This window comes from Schistocerca cancellata, unplaced genomic scaffold (genome assembly GCF_023864275.1).
Source record: "Schistocerca cancellata isolate TAMUIC-IGC-003103 unplaced genomic scaffold, iqSchCanc2.1 HiC_scaffold_574, whole genome shotgun sequence".
Taxonomy (NCBI): domain Eukaryota; kingdom Metazoa; phylum Arthropoda; class Insecta; order Orthoptera; family Acrididae; genus Schistocerca; species Schistocerca cancellata.
The window spans coordinates 31,135-46,266 of NW_026046586.1; the positions used below are offsets into that span (position 1 = coordinate 31,135).

The 15,132-nt window shown below is 55.5% G+C and overlaps 35 non-coding genes across 35 annotated transcripts; 28 read left to right on the plus strand and 7 right to left on the minus strand.

Moving 5' to 3' along the window:
* The first annotated feature begins 201 nt into the window (after window positions 1-201).
* Trnat-cgu (transfer RNA threonine (anticodon CGU)) lies at window positions 202-274 on the plus strand. Its single transcript has one exon. It is a non-coding gene; the product is annotated as a tRNA-Thr (tRNA).
* Window positions 275-577: 303 nt separating this feature from the next.
* Trnae-uuc (transfer RNA glutamic acid (anticodon UUC)) lies at window positions 578-649 on the plus strand. The gene has a single exon. It is a non-coding gene; the product is annotated as a tRNA-Glu (tRNA).
* A 198-nt stretch (window positions 650-847) lies between these two features.
* Trnai-aau (transfer RNA isoleucine (anticodon AAU)) lies at window positions 848-921 on the plus strand. The gene has a single exon. It is a non-coding gene; the product is annotated as a tRNA-Ile (tRNA).
* Window positions 922-1,533: 612 nt separating this feature from the next.
* On the minus strand, window positions 1,534-1,605 carry Trnag-ucc (transfer RNA glycine (anticodon UCC)). The gene has a single exon. It is a non-coding gene; the product is annotated as a tRNA-Gly (tRNA).
* A 323-nt stretch (window positions 1,606-1,928) lies between these two features.
* Trnag-gcc (transfer RNA glycine (anticodon GCC)) lies at window positions 1,929-1,999 on the plus strand. Its single transcript has one exon. It is a non-coding gene; the product is annotated as a tRNA-Gly (tRNA).
* A 382-nt stretch (window positions 2,000-2,381) lies between these two features.
* Window positions 2,382-2,454, plus strand: Trnat-cgu (transfer RNA threonine (anticodon CGU)). The gene has a single exon. It is a non-coding gene; the product is annotated as a tRNA-Thr (tRNA).
* A 303-nt stretch (window positions 2,455-2,757) lies between these two features.
* On the plus strand, window positions 2,758-2,829 carry Trnae-uuc (transfer RNA glutamic acid (anticodon UUC)). The gene has a single exon. It is a non-coding gene; the product is annotated as a tRNA-Glu (tRNA).
* Window positions 2,830-3,027: 198 nt separating this feature from the next.
* On the plus strand, window positions 3,028-3,101 carry Trnai-aau (transfer RNA isoleucine (anticodon AAU)). The gene has a single exon. It is a non-coding gene; the product is annotated as a tRNA-Ile (tRNA).
* A 612-nt stretch (window positions 3,102-3,713) lies between these two features.
* Trnag-ucc (transfer RNA glycine (anticodon UCC)) lies at window positions 3,714-3,785 on the minus strand. Its single transcript has one exon. It is a non-coding gene; the product is annotated as a tRNA-Gly (tRNA).
* Window positions 3,786-4,108: 323 nt separating this feature from the next.
* Trnag-gcc (transfer RNA glycine (anticodon GCC)) lies at window positions 4,109-4,179 on the plus strand. Its single transcript has one exon. It is a non-coding gene; the product is annotated as a tRNA-Gly (tRNA).
* Window positions 4,180-4,561: 382 nt separating this feature from the next.
* On the plus strand, window positions 4,562-4,634 carry Trnat-cgu (transfer RNA threonine (anticodon CGU)). The gene has a single exon. It is a non-coding gene; the product is annotated as a tRNA-Thr (tRNA).
* Window positions 4,635-4,937: 303 nt separating this feature from the next.
* On the plus strand, window positions 4,938-5,009 carry Trnae-uuc (transfer RNA glutamic acid (anticodon UUC)). Its single transcript has one exon. It is a non-coding gene; the product is annotated as a tRNA-Glu (tRNA).
* Window positions 5,010-5,207: 198 nt separating this feature from the next.
* Window positions 5,208-5,281, plus strand: Trnai-aau (transfer RNA isoleucine (anticodon AAU)). The gene has a single exon. It is a non-coding gene; the product is annotated as a tRNA-Ile (tRNA).
* A 612-nt stretch (window positions 5,282-5,893) lies between these two features.
* Trnag-ucc (transfer RNA glycine (anticodon UCC)) lies at window positions 5,894-5,965 on the minus strand. The gene has a single exon. It is a non-coding gene; the product is annotated as a tRNA-Gly (tRNA).
* A 323-nt stretch (window positions 5,966-6,288) lies between these two features.
* On the plus strand, window positions 6,289-6,359 carry Trnag-gcc (transfer RNA glycine (anticodon GCC)). The gene has a single exon. It is a non-coding gene; the product is annotated as a tRNA-Gly (tRNA).
* A 382-nt stretch (window positions 6,360-6,741) lies between these two features.
* Window positions 6,742-6,814, plus strand: Trnat-cgu (transfer RNA threonine (anticodon CGU)). Its single transcript has one exon. It is a non-coding gene; the product is annotated as a tRNA-Thr (tRNA).
* A 303-nt stretch (window positions 6,815-7,117) lies between these two features.
* Window positions 7,118-7,189, plus strand: Trnae-uuc (transfer RNA glutamic acid (anticodon UUC)). The gene has a single exon. It is a non-coding gene; the product is annotated as a tRNA-Glu (tRNA).
* A 198-nt stretch (window positions 7,190-7,387) lies between these two features.
* Window positions 7,388-7,461, plus strand: Trnai-aau (transfer RNA isoleucine (anticodon AAU)). The gene has a single exon. It is a non-coding gene; the product is annotated as a tRNA-Ile (tRNA).
* A 612-nt stretch (window positions 7,462-8,073) lies between these two features.
* On the minus strand, window positions 8,074-8,145 carry Trnag-ucc (transfer RNA glycine (anticodon UCC)). The gene has a single exon. It is a non-coding gene; the product is annotated as a tRNA-Gly (tRNA).
* Window positions 8,146-8,468: 323 nt separating this feature from the next.
* Window positions 8,469-8,539, plus strand: Trnag-gcc (transfer RNA glycine (anticodon GCC)). Its single transcript has one exon. It is a non-coding gene; the product is annotated as a tRNA-Gly (tRNA).
* A 382-nt stretch (window positions 8,540-8,921) lies between these two features.
* Window positions 8,922-8,994, plus strand: Trnat-cgu (transfer RNA threonine (anticodon CGU)). The gene has a single exon. It is a non-coding gene; the product is annotated as a tRNA-Thr (tRNA).
* Window positions 8,995-9,297: 303 nt separating this feature from the next.
* Trnae-uuc (transfer RNA glutamic acid (anticodon UUC)) lies at window positions 9,298-9,369 on the plus strand. The gene has a single exon. It is a non-coding gene; the product is annotated as a tRNA-Glu (tRNA).
* Window positions 9,370-9,567: 198 nt separating this feature from the next.
* On the plus strand, window positions 9,568-9,641 carry Trnai-aau (transfer RNA isoleucine (anticodon AAU)). Its single transcript has one exon. It is a non-coding gene; the product is annotated as a tRNA-Ile (tRNA).
* Window positions 9,642-10,253: 612 nt separating this feature from the next.
* Window positions 10,254-10,325, minus strand: Trnag-ucc (transfer RNA glycine (anticodon UCC)). The gene has a single exon. It is a non-coding gene; the product is annotated as a tRNA-Gly (tRNA).
* Window positions 10,326-10,648: 323 nt separating this feature from the next.
* Trnag-gcc (transfer RNA glycine (anticodon GCC)) lies at window positions 10,649-10,719 on the plus strand. The gene has a single exon. It is a non-coding gene; the product is annotated as a tRNA-Gly (tRNA).
* A 382-nt stretch (window positions 10,720-11,101) lies between these two features.
* On the plus strand, window positions 11,102-11,174 carry Trnat-cgu (transfer RNA threonine (anticodon CGU)). The gene has a single exon. It is a non-coding gene; the product is annotated as a tRNA-Thr (tRNA).
* A 303-nt stretch (window positions 11,175-11,477) lies between these two features.
* Window positions 11,478-11,549, plus strand: Trnae-uuc (transfer RNA glutamic acid (anticodon UUC)). The gene has a single exon. It is a non-coding gene; the product is annotated as a tRNA-Glu (tRNA).
* Window positions 11,550-11,747: 198 nt separating this feature from the next.
* Trnai-aau (transfer RNA isoleucine (anticodon AAU)) lies at window positions 11,748-11,821 on the plus strand. Its single transcript has one exon. It is a non-coding gene; the product is annotated as a tRNA-Ile (tRNA).
* A 612-nt stretch (window positions 11,822-12,433) lies between these two features.
* Window positions 12,434-12,505, minus strand: Trnag-ucc (transfer RNA glycine (anticodon UCC)). Its single transcript has one exon. It is a non-coding gene; the product is annotated as a tRNA-Gly (tRNA).
* Window positions 12,506-12,828: 323 nt separating this feature from the next.
* Trnag-gcc (transfer RNA glycine (anticodon GCC)) lies at window positions 12,829-12,899 on the plus strand. The gene has a single exon. It is a non-coding gene; the product is annotated as a tRNA-Gly (tRNA).
* Window positions 12,900-13,281: 382 nt separating this feature from the next.
* Window positions 13,282-13,354, plus strand: Trnat-cgu (transfer RNA threonine (anticodon CGU)). Its single transcript has one exon. It is a non-coding gene; the product is annotated as a tRNA-Thr (tRNA).
* A 303-nt stretch (window positions 13,355-13,657) lies between these two features.
* Window positions 13,658-13,729, plus strand: Trnae-uuc (transfer RNA glutamic acid (anticodon UUC)). Its single transcript has one exon. It is a non-coding gene; the product is annotated as a tRNA-Glu (tRNA).
* Window positions 13,730-13,927: 198 nt separating this feature from the next.
* Trnai-aau (transfer RNA isoleucine (anticodon AAU)) lies at window positions 13,928-14,001 on the plus strand. The gene has a single exon. It is a non-coding gene; the product is annotated as a tRNA-Ile (tRNA).
* Window positions 14,002-14,613: 612 nt separating this feature from the next.
* Trnag-ucc (transfer RNA glycine (anticodon UCC)) lies at window positions 14,614-14,685 on the minus strand. The gene has a single exon. It is a non-coding gene; the product is annotated as a tRNA-Gly (tRNA).
* A 323-nt stretch (window positions 14,686-15,008) lies between these two features.
* On the plus strand, window positions 15,009-15,079 carry Trnag-gcc (transfer RNA glycine (anticodon GCC)). The gene has a single exon. It is a non-coding gene; the product is annotated as a tRNA-Gly (tRNA).
* The last annotated feature ends 53 nt before the right edge of the window (window positions 15,080-15,132 follow it).

Genomic DNA, 15,132 nt, shown 5'->3' on the forward strand with positions numbered 1-15,132 from the left:
GGTGCCTCCGAGGCACTGAACTTGAACGACGGGGAGTGCTGCCTATGGTTGCAAAAGCTGCAGCAACACCGCAATCAACTGGGCCGGCAATGCACGTGTAGCAACAGAACGCGTTAACCACGAAGTAGTGTATCTCTGCGTCTAACATTGGGTACGCTGCTTACCCAGTTTCCAGGACCAGCAGTCTCCCCCCGTCCCCCTGCCTCGGTAGCGCAGTAGGCAGCGCGTAAGTCTCGTAATTTTAAGGTCGTGAGTTCGATTCTCACCCGGGGCATTTAATTTTCTGTGAGTCACGGTGGTGCTGTCGCTAGGGCTCGAACTTATTTCTTGTTTGTTATCCACAACGTTTCAACGCTTCAGCGAGAAAATGTTTACTTCCTGTTATTGATACTTACAGCTTTCCTTTTCCTCTTCTCCCAGTAGAGCAAGAAGCCAAATGCATTGCTCTGAGACTTTTGAGGTGCGCGCCTTGCCAGTCAGTATGCGCAAAGACGCTCGCAAAGAGAGAAGGGTGCCGACGTGGGACTCGGCACGAAATGTGCGAGAGACCATCCGATCCGTCCAACGAACGCCGAACTCCGGTGTGGTCTAGTGGCTAGGATACCTGGCTTTCACCCAGGAGGCCCGGGTTCGATTCCCGGTACCGGAACGGAATTTTTTCCACACGAATCGTCTCAAGTTTCAGCTGTGCGTGCTGCCGTTTCCCGTCCTGCTCGCAATTCAGCTACTGTTTCATGACCGCCAGCAGAACATGGACGAGCGGAGCAGGCACACGGTGACCCTAGAAGTGGCGTGTGGCTTCATGCCACGTGTTTCCAGCGTAGGGCTGAGCAACCGTCCGCGTCGAGGCCCGTTAGCTCAGTTGGTTAGAGCGTCGTGCTAATAACGCGAAGGTCGTGGGTTCGATCCCCCCACGGGCCAGTACGCTTTTACTACTACGAAAAGGCAGCGCCGATTTCAGCTGGCGAGTGTGATGACCAAAAGATCATCGCCCTGCGTGGACGTTGACAGAGGATCCGAACCCGACTTGTCGGCAAGCGCTACAGCATTCGCTCGGCAATGGCCACAATATGTTGAATACGCTGGTTCTGATACGGCAAAGAGAAAACGAAAGAAAATGTCCGATTGCCGACGTGTAACAACTTTGGCCCTTGTCAGTGCTTGGGCGGGTGACCGCATGGGAACACAGGGTACTGTTGGCAATTTTGCTTCCTATTTGTCTTTCTCCTTTCTTTTCGCAGCTGCAGCCCGATTCAGTCAGGGAGACGCCACCGTGTAATGAAGCGGCGTGCTGTGTGTCCACCGCCTCGCCTCTCCTTGCCTCTCTCAGTCGTTTCTCGTGCTTGTCGTGTTGATATAGGCCGACTGGAGAGCGTCAGCTCTCGCGTCAGCTGAGCAAAGTCGAGACAAGTCGAGACTCAAGGGGAATCGACGCACACGCTATAGGGTGGCCTGCAGCGAGTAAGATGGGGAAAGAAACATTAATTTAAGGACGCGTGGCAAAAGTACTTATACGCAAAAGTAAAAGCCTGCTGCGGTGGCCGGGAATCGAACCCGGATCAACTGCTTGGAAGGCAACTATGCTGACCATTACACCACCACCGCACAGTTCCCTTCCGCGCCTCGCGAGCCGCGCTGTGTCTGCTTCCCGCCTGTCAGCGGCGCCTGAAGGTGGTCGTAGCTGTAGGCGCGTTACGGGGTAGGCGAGCTCATCCAGGCAGCGTCTCTACGCACATTTCGCGTCCTTTGGCAAGAGTCGTCGCGTGCGTGCGCCGCAAGAGTACTTAGACGATCATTTTTAAGCAGTGCAGTGCAGGATTCAGCGTCTGTAGCATTCTCTCGAGAGGATGCGACGGCGCTGGACGGCAGTCCCACTTTCCCCTCAGACGTTTGCAGCGGAAAGCAGCAGGAAGCTGTGAACTAGCTGAGCATCGGTGGTTCAGTGGTAGAATGCTTGCCTGCCACGCGGGCGGCCCGGGTTCGATTCCCGGCCGATGCATCATTTTGCTTTTCCCGCGGTGCCGTGTGACTTGCGCGCTTGAGATGCACGATCCACAAGAATGTATAGCGGGATTCCCTTGAGAAGAAACGAGAACGCAGCACGCGCGGTTCCCCACTCGGACGCTCGCGTCATGTTCTACGGACTGGCGTCGGCCTGGCCTCACAAGTTGCTGTGTCCAGGTGCCTCCGAGGCACTGAACTTGAACGACGGGGAGTGCTGCCTATGGTTGCAAAAGCTGCAGCAACACCGCAATCAACTGGGCCGGCAATGCACGTGTAGCAACAGAACGCGTTAACCACGAAGTAGTGTATCTCTGCGTCTAACATTGGGTACGCTGCTTACCCAGTTTCCAGGACCAGCAGTCTCCCCCCGTCCCCCTGCCTCGGTAGCGCAGTAGGCAGCGCGTAAGTCTCGTAATTTTAAGGTCGTGAGTTCGATTCTCACCCGGGGCATTTAATTTTCTGTGAGTCACGGTGGTGCTGTCGCTAGGGCTCGAACTTATTTCTTGTTTGTTATCCACAACGTTTCAACGCTTCAGCGAGAAAATGTTTACTTCCTGTTATTGATACTTACAGCTTTCCTTTTCCTCTTCTCCCAGTAGAGCAAGAAGCCAAATGCATTGCTCTGAGACTTTTGAGGTGCGCGCCTTGCCAGTCAGTATGCGCAAAGACGCTCGCAAAGAGAGAAGGGTGCCGACGTGGGACTCGGCACGAAATGTGCGAGAGACCATCCGATCCGTCCAACGAACGCCGAACTCCGGTGTGGTCTAGTGGCTAGGATACCTGGCTTTCACCCAGGAGGCCCGGGTTCGATTCCCGGTACCGGAACGGAATTTTTTCCACACGAATCGTCTCAAGTTTCAGCTGTGCGTGCTGCCGTTTCCCGTCCTGCTCGCAATTCAGCTACTGTTTCATGACCGCCAGCAGAACATGGACGAGCGGAGCAGGCACACGGTGACCCTAGAAGTGGCGTGTGGCTTCATGCCACGTGTTTCCAGCGTAGGGCTGAGCAACCGTCCGCGTCGAGGCCCGTTAGCTCAGTTGGTTAGAGCGTCGTGCTAATAACGCGAAGGTCGTGGGTTCGATCCCCCCACGGGCCAGTACGCTTTTACTACTACGAAAAGGCAGCGCCGATTTCAGCTGGCGAGTGTGATGACCAAAAGATCATCGCCCTGCGTGGACGTTGACAGAGGATCCGAACCCGACTTGTCGGCAAGCGCTACAGCATTCGCTCGGCAATGGCCACAATATGTTGAATACGCTGGTTCTGATACGGCAAAGAGAAAACGAAAGAAAATGTCCGATTGCCGACGTGTAACAACTTTGGCCCTTGTCAGTGCTTGGGCGGGTGACCGCATGGGAACACAGGGTACTGTTGGCAATTTTGCTTCCTATTTGTCTTTCTCCTTTCTTTTCGCAGCTGCAGCCCGATTCAGTCAGGGAGACGCCACCGTGTAATGAAGCGGCGTGCTGTGTGTCCACCGCCTCGCCTCTCCTTGCCTCTCTCAGTCGTTTCTCGTGCTTGTCGTGTTGATATAGGCCGACTGGAGAGCGTCAGCTCTCGCGTCAGCTGAGCAAAGTCGAGACAAGTCGAGACTCAAGGGGAATCGACGCACACGCTATAGGGTGGCCTGCAGCGAGTAAGATGGGGAAAGAAACATTAATTTAAGGACGCGTGGCAAAAGTACTTATACGCAAAAGTAAAAGCCTGCTGCGGTGGCCGGGAATCGAATCCGGATCAACTGCTTGGAAGGCAACTATGCTGACCATTACACCACCACCGCACAGTTCCCTTCCGCGCCTCGCGAGCCGCGCTGTGTCTGCTTCCCGCCTGTCAGCGGCGCCTGAAGGTGGTCGTAGCTGTAGGCGCGTTACGGGGTAGGCGAGCTCATCCAGGCAGCGTCTCTACGCACATTTCGCGTCCTTTGGCAAGAGTCGTCGCGTGCGTGCGCCGCAAGAGTACTTAGACGATCATTTTTAAGCAGTGCAGTGCAGGATTCAGCGTCTGTAGCATTCTCTCGAGAGGATGCGACGGCGCTGGACGGCAGTCCCACTTTCCCCTCAGACGTTTGCAGCGGAAAGCAGCAGGAAGCTGTGAACTAGCTGAGCATCGGTGGTTCAGTGGTAGAATGCTCGCCTGCCACGCGGGCGGCCCGGGTTCGATTCCCGGCCGATGCATCATTTTGCTTTTCCCGCGGTGCCGTGTGACTTGCGCGCTTGAGATGCACGATCCACAAGAATGTATAGCGGGATTCCCTTGAGAAGAAACGAGAACGCAGCACGCGCGGTTCCCCACTCGGACGCTCGCGTCATGTTCTACGGACTGGCGTCGGCCTGGCCTCACAAGTTGCTGTGTCCAGGTGCCTCCGAGGCACTGAACTTGAACGACGGGGAGTGCTGCCTATGGTTGCAAAAGCTGCAGCAACACCGCAATCAACTGGGCCGGCAATGCACGTGTAGCAACAGAACGCGTTAACCACGAAGTAGTGTATCTCTGCGTCTAACATTGGGTACGCTGCTTACCCAGTTTCCAGGACCAGCAGTCTCCCCCCGTCCCCCTGCCTCGGTAGCGCAGTAGGCAGCGCGTAAGTCTCGTAATTTTAAGGTCGTGAGTTCGATTCTCACCCGGGGCATTTAATTTTCTGTGAGTCACGGTGGTGCTGTCGCTAGGGCTCGAACTTATTTCTTGTTTGTTATCCACAACGTTTCAACGCTTCAGCGAGAAAATGTTTACTTCCTGTTATTGATACTTACAGCTTTCCTTTTCCTCTTCTCCCAGTAGAGCAAGAAGCCAAATGCATTGCTCTGAGACTTTTGAGGTGCGCGCCTTGCCAGTCAGTATGCGCAAAGACGCTCGCAAAGAGAGAAGGGTGCCGACGTGGGACTCGGCACGAAATGTGCGAGAGACCATCCGATCCGTCCAACGAACGCCGAACTCCGGTGTGGTCTAGTGGCTAGGATACCTGGCTTTCACCCAGGAGGCCCGGGTTCGATTCCCGGTACCGGAACGGAATTTTTTCCACACGAATCGTCTCAAGTTTCAGCTGTGCGTGCTGCCGTTTCCCGTCCTGCTCGCAATTCAGCTACTGTTTCATGACCGCCAGCAGAACATGGACGAGCGGAGCAGGCACACGGTGACCCTAGAAGTGGCGTGTGGCTTCATGCCACGTGTTTCCAGCGTAGGGCTGAGCAACCGTCCGCGTCGAGGCCCGTTAGCTCAGTTGGTTAGAGCGTCGTGCTAATAACGCGAAGGTCGTGGGTTCGATCCCCCCACGGGCCAGTACGCTTTTACTACTACGAAAAGGCAGCGCCGATTTCAGCTGGCGAGTGTGATGACCAAAAGATCATCGCCCTGCGTGGACGTTGACAGAGGATCCGAACCCGACTTGTCGGCAAGCGCTACAGCATTCGCTCGGCAATGGCCACAATATGTTGAATACGCTGGTTCTGATACGGCAAAGAGAAAACGAAAGAAAATGTCCGATTGCCGACGTGTAACAACTTTGGCCCTTGTCAGTGCTTGGGCGGGTGACCGCATGGGAACACAGGGTACTGTTGGCAATTTTGCTTCCTATTTGTCTTTCTCCTTTCTTTTCGCAGCTGCAGCCCGATTCAGTCAGGGAGACGCCACCGTGTAATGAAGCGGCGTGCTGTGTGTCCACCGCCTCGCCTCTCCTTGCCTCTCTCAGTCGTTTCTCGTGCTTGTCGTGTTGATATAGGCCGACTGGAGAGCGTCAGCTCTCGCGTCAGCTGAGCAAAGTCGAGACAAGTCGAGACTCAAGGGGAATCGACGCACACGCTATAGGGTGGCCTGCAGCGAGTAAGATGGGGAAAGAAACATTAATTTAAGGACGCGTGGCAAAAGTACTTATACGCAAAAGTAAAAGCCTGCTGCGGTGGCCGGGAATCGAACCCGGATCAACTGCTTGGAAGGCAACTATGCTGACCATTACACCACCACCGCACAGTTCCCTTCCGCGCCTCGCGAGCCGCGCTGTGTCTGCTTCCCGCCTGTCAGCGGCGCCTGAAGGTGGTCGTAGCTGTAGGCGCGTTACGGGGTAGGCGAGCTCATCCAGGCAGCGTCTCTACGCACATTTCGCGTCCTTTGGCAAGAGTCGTCGCGTGCGTGCGCCGCAAGAGTACTTAGACGATCATTTTTAAGCAGTGCAGTGCAGGATTCAGCGTCTGTAGCATTCTCTCGAGAGGATGCGACGGCGCTGGACGGCAGTCCCACTTTCCCCTCAGACGTTTGCAGCGGAAAGCAGCAGGAAGCTGTGAACTAGCTGAGCATCGGTGGTTCAGTGGTAGAATGCTCGCCTGCCACGCGGGCGGCCCGGGTTCGATTCCCGGCCGATGCATCATTTTGCTTTTCCCGCGGTGCCGTGTGACTTGCGCGCTTGAGATGCACGATCCACAAGAATGTATAGCGGGATTCCCTTGAGAAGAAACGAGAACGCAGCACGCGCGGTTCCCCACTCGGACGCTCGCGTCATGTTCTACGGACTGGCGTCGGCCTGGCCTCACAAGTTGCTGTGTCCAGGTGCCTCCGAGGCACTGAACTTGAACGACGGGGAGTGCTGCCTATGGTTGCAAAAGCTGCAGCAACACCGCAATCAACTGGGCCGGCAATGCACGTGTAGCAACAGAACGCGTTAACCACGAAGTAGTGTATCTCTGCGTCTAACATTGGGTACGCTGCTTACCCAGTTTCCAGGACCAGCAGTCTCCCCCCGTCCCCCTGCCTCGGTAGCGCAGTAGGCAGCGCGTAAGTCTCGTAATTTTAAGGTCGTGAGTTCGATTCTCACCCGGGGCATTTAATTTTCTGTGAGTCACGGTGGTGCTGTCGCTAGGGCTCGAACTTATTTCTTGTTTGTTATCCACAACGTTTCAACGCTTCAGCGAGAAAATGTTTACTTCCTGTTATTGATACTTACAGCTTTCCTTTTCCTCTTCTCCCAGTAGAGCAAGAAGCCAAATGCATTGCTCTGAGACTTTTGAGGTGCGCGCCTTGCCAGTCAGTATGCGCAAAGACGCTCGCAAAGAGAGAAGGGTGCCGACGTGGGACTCGGCACGAAATGTGCGAGAGACCATCCGATCCGTCCAACTAACGCCGAACTCCGGTGTGGTCTAGTGGCTAGGATACCTGGCTTTCACCCAGGAGGCCCGGGTTCGATTCCCGGTACCGGAACGGAATTTTTTCCACACGAATCGTCTCAAGTTTCAGCTGTGCGTGCTGCCGTTTCCCGTCCTGCTCGCAATTCAGCTACTGTTTCATGACCGCCAGCAGAACATGGACGAGCGGAGCAGGCACACGGTGACCCTAGAAGTGGCGTGTGGCTTCATGCCACGTGTTTCCAGCGTAGGGCTGAGCAACCGTCCGCGTCGAGGCCCGTTAGCTCAGTTGGTTAGAGCGTCGTGCTAATAACGCGAAGGTCGTGGGTTCGATCCCCCCACGGGCCAGTACGCTTTTACTACTACGAAAAGGCAGCGCCGATTTCAGCTGGCGAGTGTGATGACCAAAAGATCATCGCCCTGCGTGGACGTTGACAGAGGATCCGAACCCGACTTGTCGGCAAGCGCTACAGCATTCGCTCGGCAATGGCCACAATATGTTGAATACGCTGGTTCTGATACGGCAAAGAGAAAACGAAAGAAAATGTCCGATTGCCGACGTGTAACAACTTTGGCCCTTGTCAGTGCTTGGGCGGGTGACCGCATGGGAACACAGGGTACTGTTGGCAATTTTGCTTCCTATTTGTCTTTCTCCTTTCTTTTCGCAGCTGCAGCCCGATTCAGTCAGGGAGACGCCACCGTGTAATGAAGCGGCGTGCTGTGTGTCCACCGCCTCGCCTCTCCTTGCCTCTCTCAGTCGTTTCTCGTGCTTGTCGTGTTGATATAGGCCGACTGGAGAGCGTCAGCTCTCGCGTCAGCTGAGCAAAGTCGAGACAAGTCGAGACTCAAGGGGAATCGACGCACACGCTATAGGGTGGCCTGCAGCGAGTAAGATGGGGAAAGAAACATTAATTTAAGGACGCGTGGCAAAAGTACTTATACGCAAAAGTAAAAGCCTGCTGCGGTGGCCGGGAATCGAACCCGGATCAACTGCTTGGAAGGCAACTATGCTGACCATTACACCACCACCGCACAGTTCCCTTCCGCGCCTCGCGAGCCGCGCTGTGTCTGCTTCCCGCCTGTCAGCGGCGCCTGAAGGTGGTCGTAGCTGTAGGCGCGTTACGGGGTAGGCGAGCTCATCCAGGCAGCGTCTCTACGCACATTTCGCGTCCTTTGGCAAGAGTCGTCGCGTGCGTGCGCCGCAAGAGTACTTAGACGATCATTTTTAAGCAGTGCAGTGCAGGATTCAGCGTCTGTAGCATTCTCTCGAGAGGATGCGACGGCGCTGGACGGCAGTCCCACTTTCCCCTCAGACGTTTGCAGCGGAAAGCAGCAGGAAGCTGTGAACTAGCTGAGCATCGGTGGTTCAGTGGTAGAATGCTCGCCTGCCACGCGGGCGGCCCGGGTTCGATTCCCGGCCGATGCATCATTTTGCTTTTCCCGCGGTGCCGTGTGACTTGCGCGCTTGAGATGCACGATCCACAAGAATGTATAGCGGGATTCCCTTGAGAAGAAACGAGAACGCAGCACGCGCGGTTCCCCACTCGGACGCTCGCGTCATGTTCTACGGACTGGCGTCGGCCTGGCCTCACAAGTTGCTGTGTCCAGGTGCCTCCGAGGCACTGAACTTGAACGACGGGGAGTGCTGCCTATGGTTGCAAAAGCTGCAGCAACACCGCAATCAACTGGGCCGGCAATGCACGTGTAGCAACAGAACGCGTTAACCACGAAGTAGTGTATCTCTGCGTCTAACATTGGGTACGCTGCTTACCCAGTTTCCAGGACCAGCAGTCTCCCCCCGTCCCCCTGCCTCGGTAGCGCAGTAGGCAGCGCGTAAGTCTCGTAATTTTAAGGTCGTGAGTTCGATTCTCACCCGGGGCATTTAATTTTCTGTGAGTCACGGTGGTGCTGTCGCTAGGGCTCGAACTTATTTCTTGTTTGTTATCCACAACGTTTCAACGCTTCAGCGAGAAAATGTTTACTTCCTGTTATTGATACTTACAGCTTTCCTTTTCCTCTTCTCCCAGTAGAGCAAGAAGCCAAATGCATTGCTCTGAGACTTTTGAGGTGCGCGCCTTGCCAGTCAGTATGCGCAAAGACGCTCGCAAAGAGAGAAGGGTGCCGACGTGGGACTCGGCACGAAATGTGCGAGAGACCATCCGATCCGTCCAACGAACGCCGAACTCCGGTGTGGTCTAGTGGCTAGGATACCTGGCTTTCACCCAGGAGGCCCGGGTTCGATTCCCGGTACCGGAACGGAATTTTTTCCACACGAATCGTCTCAAGTTTCAGCTGTGCGTGCTGCCGTTTCCCGTCCTGCTCGCAATTCAGCTACTGTTTCATGACCGCCAGCAGAACATGGACGAGCGGAGCAGGCACACGGTGACCCTAGAAGTGGCGTGTGGCTTCATGCCACGTGTTTCCAGCGTAGGGCTGAGCAACCGTCCGCGTCGAGGCCCGTTAGCTCAGTTGGTTAGAGCGTCGTGCTAATAACGCGAAGGTCGTGGGTTCGATCCCCCCACGGGCCAGTACGCTTTTACTACTACGAAAAGGCAGCGCCGATTTCAGCTGGCGAGTGTGATGACCAAAAGATCATCGCCCTGCGTGGACGTTGACAGAGGATCCGAACCCGACTTGTCGGCAAGCGCTACAGCATTCGCTCGGCAATGGCCACAATATGTTGAATACGCTGGTTCTGATACGGCAAAGAGAAAACGAAAGAAAATGTCCGATTGCCGACGTGTAACAACTTTGGCCCTTGTCAGTGCTTGGGCGGGTGACCGCATGGGAACACAGGGTACTGTTGGCAATTTTGCTTCCTATTTGTCTTTCTCCTTTCTTTTCGCAGCTGCAGCCCGATTCAGTCAGGGAGACGCCACCGTGTAATGAAGCGGCGTGCTGTGTGTCCACCGCCTCGCCTCTCCTTGCCTCTCTCAGTCGTTTCTCGTGCTTGTCGTGTTGATATAGGCCGACTGGAGAGCGTCAGCTCTCGCGTCAGCTGAGCAAAGTCGAGACAAGTCGAGACTCAAGGGGAATCGACGCACACGCTATAGGGTGGCCTGCAGCGAGTAAGATGGGGAAAGAAACATTAATTTAAGGACGCGTGGCAAAAGTACTTATACGCAAAAGTAAAAGCCTGCTGCGGTGGCCGGGAATCGAACCCGGATCAACTGCTTGGAAGGCAACTATGCTGACCATTACACCACCACCGCACAGTTCCCTTCCGCGCCTCGCGAGCCGCGCTGTGTCTGCTTCCCGCCTGTCAGCGGCGCCTGAAGGTGGTCGTAGCTGTAGGCGCGTTACGGGGTAGGCGAGCTCATCCAGGCAGCGTCTCTACGCACATTTCGCGTCCTTTGGCAAGAGTCGTCGCGTGCGTGCGCCGCAAGAGTACTTAGACGATCATTTTTAAGCAGTGCAGTGCAGGATTCAGCGTCTGTAGCATTCTCTCGAGAGGATGCGACGGCGCTGGACGGCAGTCCCACTTTCCCCTCAGACGTTTGCAGCGGAAAGCAGCAGGAAGCTGTGAACTAGCTGAGCATCGGTGGTTCAGTGGTAGAATGCTCGCCTGCCACGCGGGCGGCCCGGGTTCGATTCCCGGCCGATGCATCATTTTGCTTTTCCCGCGGTGCCGTGTGACTTGCGCGCTTGAGATGCACGATCCACAAGAATGTATAGCGGGATTCCCTTGAGAAGAAACGAGAACGCAGCACGCGCGGTTCCCCACTCGGACGCTCGCGTCATGTTCTACGGACTGGCGTCGGCCTGGCCTCACAAGTTGCTGTGTCCAGGTGCCTCCGAGGCACTGAACTTGAACGACGGGGAGTGCTGCCTATGGTTGCAAAAGCTGCAGCAACACCGCAATCAACTGGGCCGGCAATGCACGTGTAGCAACAGAACGCGTTAACCACGAAGTAGTGTATCTCTGCGTCTAACATTGGGTACGCTGCTTACCCAGTTTCCAGGACCAGCAGTCTCCCCCCGTCCCCCTGCCTCGGTAGCGCAGTAGGCAGCGCGTAAGTCTCGTAATTTTAAGGTCGTGAGTTCGATTCTCACCCGGGGCATTTAATTTTCTGTGAGTCACGGTGGTGCTGTCGCTAGGGCTCGAACTTATTTCTTGTTTGTTATCCACAACGTTTCAACGCTTCAGCGAGAAAATGTTTACTTCCTGTTATTGATACTTACAGCTTTCCTTTTCCTCTTCTCCCAGTAGAGCAAGAAGCCAAATGCATTGCTCTGAGACTTTTGAGGTGCGCGCCTTGCCAGTCAGTATGCGCAAAGACGCTCGCAAAGAGAGAAGGGTGCCGACGTGGGACTCGGCACGAAATGTGCGAGAGACCATCCGATCCGTCCAACGAACGCCGAACTCCGGTGTGGTCTAGTGGCTAGGATACCTGGCTTTCACCCAGGAGGCCCGGGTTCGATTCCCGGTACCGGAACGGAATTTTTTCCACACGAATCGTCTCAAGTTTCAGCTGTGCGTGCTGCCGTTTCCCGTCCTGCTCGCAATTCAGCTACTGTTTCATGACCGCCAGCAGAACATGGACGAGCGGAGCAGGCACACGGTGACCCTAGAAGTGGCGTGTGGCTTCATGCCACGTGTTTCCAGCGTAGGGCTGAGCAACCGTCCGCGTCGAGGCCCGTTAGCTCAGTTGGTTAGAGCGTCGTGCTAATAACGCGAAGGTCGTGGGTTCGATCCCCCCACGGGCCAGTACGCTTTTACTACTACGAAAAGGCAGCGCCGATTTCAGCTGGCGAGTGTGATGACCAAAAGATCATCGCCCTGCGTGGACGTTGACAGAGGATCCGAACCCGACTTGTCGGCAAGCGCTACAGCATTCGCTCGGCAATGGCCACAATATGTTGAATACGCTGGTTCTGATACGGCAAAGAGAAAACGAAAGAAAATGTCCGATTGCCGACGTGTAACAACTTTGGCCCTTGTCAGTGCTTGGGCGGGTGACCGCATGGGAACACAGGGTACTGTTGGCAATTTTGCTTCCTATTTGTCTTTCTCCTTTCTTTTCGCAGCTGCAGCCCGATTCAGTCAGGGAGACGCCACCGTGTAATGAAGCGGCGTGCTGTGTGTCCACCGCCTCGCCTCTCCTTGCCTCTCTCAGTCGTTTCTCGTGCTTGTCGTGTTGATATAGGCCGACTGGAGAGCGTCAGCTCTCGCGTCAGCTGAGCAAAGTCGAGACAAGTCGAGACTCAAGGGGAATCGACGCACACGCTATAGGGTGGCCTGCAGCGAGTAAGATGGGGAAAGAAACATTAATTTAAGGACGCGTGGCAAAAGTACTTATACGCAAAAGTAAAAGCCTGCTGCGGTGGCCGGGAATCGAACCCGGATCAACTGCTTGGAAGGCAACTATGCTGACCATTACACCACCACCGCACAGTTCCCTTCCGCGCCTCGCGAGCCGCGCTGTGTCTGCTTCCCGCCTGTCAGCGGCGCCTGAAGGTGGTCGTAGCTGTAGGCGCGTTACGGGGTAGGCGAGCTCATCCAGGCAGCGTCTCTACGCACATTTCGCGTCCTTTGGCAAGAGTCGTCGCGTGCGTGCGCCGCAAGAGTACTTAGACGATCATTTTTAAGCAGTGCAGTGCAGGATTCAGCGTCTGTAGCATTCTCTCGAGAGGATGCGACGGCGCTGGACGGCAGTCCCACTTTCCCCTCAGACGTTTGCAGCGGAAAGCAGCAGGAAGCTGTGAACTAGCTGAGCATCGGTGGTTCAGTGGTAGAATGCTCGCCTGCCACGCGGGCGGCCCGGGTTCGATTCCCGGCCGATGCATCATTTTGCTTTTCCCGCGGTGCCGTGTGACTTGCGCGCTTGAGATGCACGATCCACAAGAATGTATAGCGGGATTCCCTTGAGAAGAAACGAGAACGCAGCACGCGCGGTTCCCCACTCGGACGCTCGCGTCATGTTCTACGGACTGGCGTCGGCCTGGCCTCACAAGTTGCTGTGTCCAGGTGCCTCCGAGGCACTGAACTTGAACGACGGGGAGTGCTGCCTATGGTTGCAAAAGCTGCAGCAACACCGCAATCAACTGGGCCGGCAATGCACGTGTAGCAACAGAACGCGTTAACCACGAAGTAGTGTATCTCTGCGTCTAACATTGGGTACGCTGCTTACCCAGTTTCCAGGACCAGCAGTCTCCCCCCGTCCCCCTGCCTCGGTAGCGCAGTAGGCAGCGCGTAAGTCTCGTAATTTTAAGGTCGTGAGTTCGATTCTCACCCGGGGCATTTAATTTTCTGTGAGTCACGGTGGTGCTGTCGCTAGGGCTCGAACTTATTTCTTGTTTGTTATCCACAACGTTTCAACGCTTCAGCGAGAAAATGTTTACTTCCTGTTATTGATACTTACAGCTTTCCTTTTCCTCTTCTCCCAGTAGAGCAAGAAGCCAAATGCATTGCTCTGAGACTTTTGAGGTGCGCGCCTTGCCAGTCAGTATGCGCAAAGACGCTCGCAAAGAGAGAAGGGTGCCGACGTGGGACTCGGCACGAAATGTGCGAGAGACCATCCGATCCGTCCAACGAACGCCGAACTCCGGTGTGGTCTAGTGGCTAGGATACCTGGCTTTCACCCAGGAGGCCCGGGTTCGATTCCCGGTACCGGAACGGAATTTTTTCCACACGAATCGTCTCAAGTTTCAGCTGTGCGTGCTGCCGTTTCCCGTCCTGCTCGCAATTCAGCTACTGTTTCATGACCGCCAGCAGAACATGGACGAGCGGAGCAGGCACACGGTGACCCTAGAAGTGGCGTGTGGCTTCATGCCACGTGTTTCCAGCGTAGGGCTGAGCAACCGTCCGCGTCGAGGCCCGTTAGCTCAGTTGGTTAGAGCGTCGTGCTAATAACGCGAAGGTCGTGGGTTCGATCCCCCCACGGGCCAGTACGCTTTTACTACTACGAAAAGGCAGCGCCGATTTCAGCTGGCGAGTGTGATGACCAAAAGATCATCGCCCTGCGTGGACGTTGACAGAGGATCCGAACCCGACTTGTCGGCAAGCGCTACAGCATTCGCTCGGCAATGGCCACAATATGTTGAATACGCTGGTTCTGATACGGCAAAGAGAAAACGAAAGAAAATGTCCGATTGCCGACGTGTAACAACTTTGGCCCTTGTCAGTGCTTGGGCGGGTGACCGCATGGGAACACAGGGTACTGTTGGCAATTTTGCTTCCTATTTGTCTTTCTCCTTTCTTTTCGCAGCTGCAGCCCGATTCAGTCAGGGAGACGCCACCGTGTAATGAAGCGGCGTGCTGTGTGTCCACCGCCTCGCCTCTCCTTGCCTCTCTCAGTCGTTTCTCGTGCTTGTCGTGTTGATATAGGCCGACTGGAGAGCGTCAGCTCTCGCGTCAGCTGAGCAAAGTCGAGACAAGTCGAGACTCAAGGGGAATCGACGCACACGCTATAGGGTGGCCTGCAGCGAGTAAGATGGGGAAAGAAACATTAATTTAAGGACGCGTGGCAAAAGTACTTATACGCAAAAGTAAAAGCCTGCTGCGGTGGCCGGGAATCGAACCCGGATCAACTGCTTGGAAGGCAACTATGCTGACCATTACACCACCACCGCACAGTTCCCTTCCGCGCCTCGCGAGCCGCGCTGTGTCTGCTTCCCGCCTGTCAGCGGCGCCTGAAGGTGGTCGTAGCTGTAGGCGCGTTACGGGGTAGGCGAGCTCATCCAGGCAGCGTCTCTACGCACATTTCGCGTCCTTTGGCAAGAGTCGTCGCGTGCGGTGCGCCGCAAGAGTACTTAGACGATCATTTTTAAGCAGTGCAGTGCAGGATTCCAGCGTCCTGTCGCATCCTCTCAGGATGCGACGGCGCTGGACGGCAGTCCCACTTTCCCCTCAGACGTTTGCAGCGGAAAGCAGCAGGAAGCTGTGAACTAGCTGAGCATCGGTGGTTCAGTGGTAGAATGCTCGCCTGCCACGCGGGCGGCCCGGGTTCGATTCCCGGCCGATGCATCATTTTGCTTTTTCCCCGCGGTGCCGTGTGACTTGCGCGCTTGAGATGCACG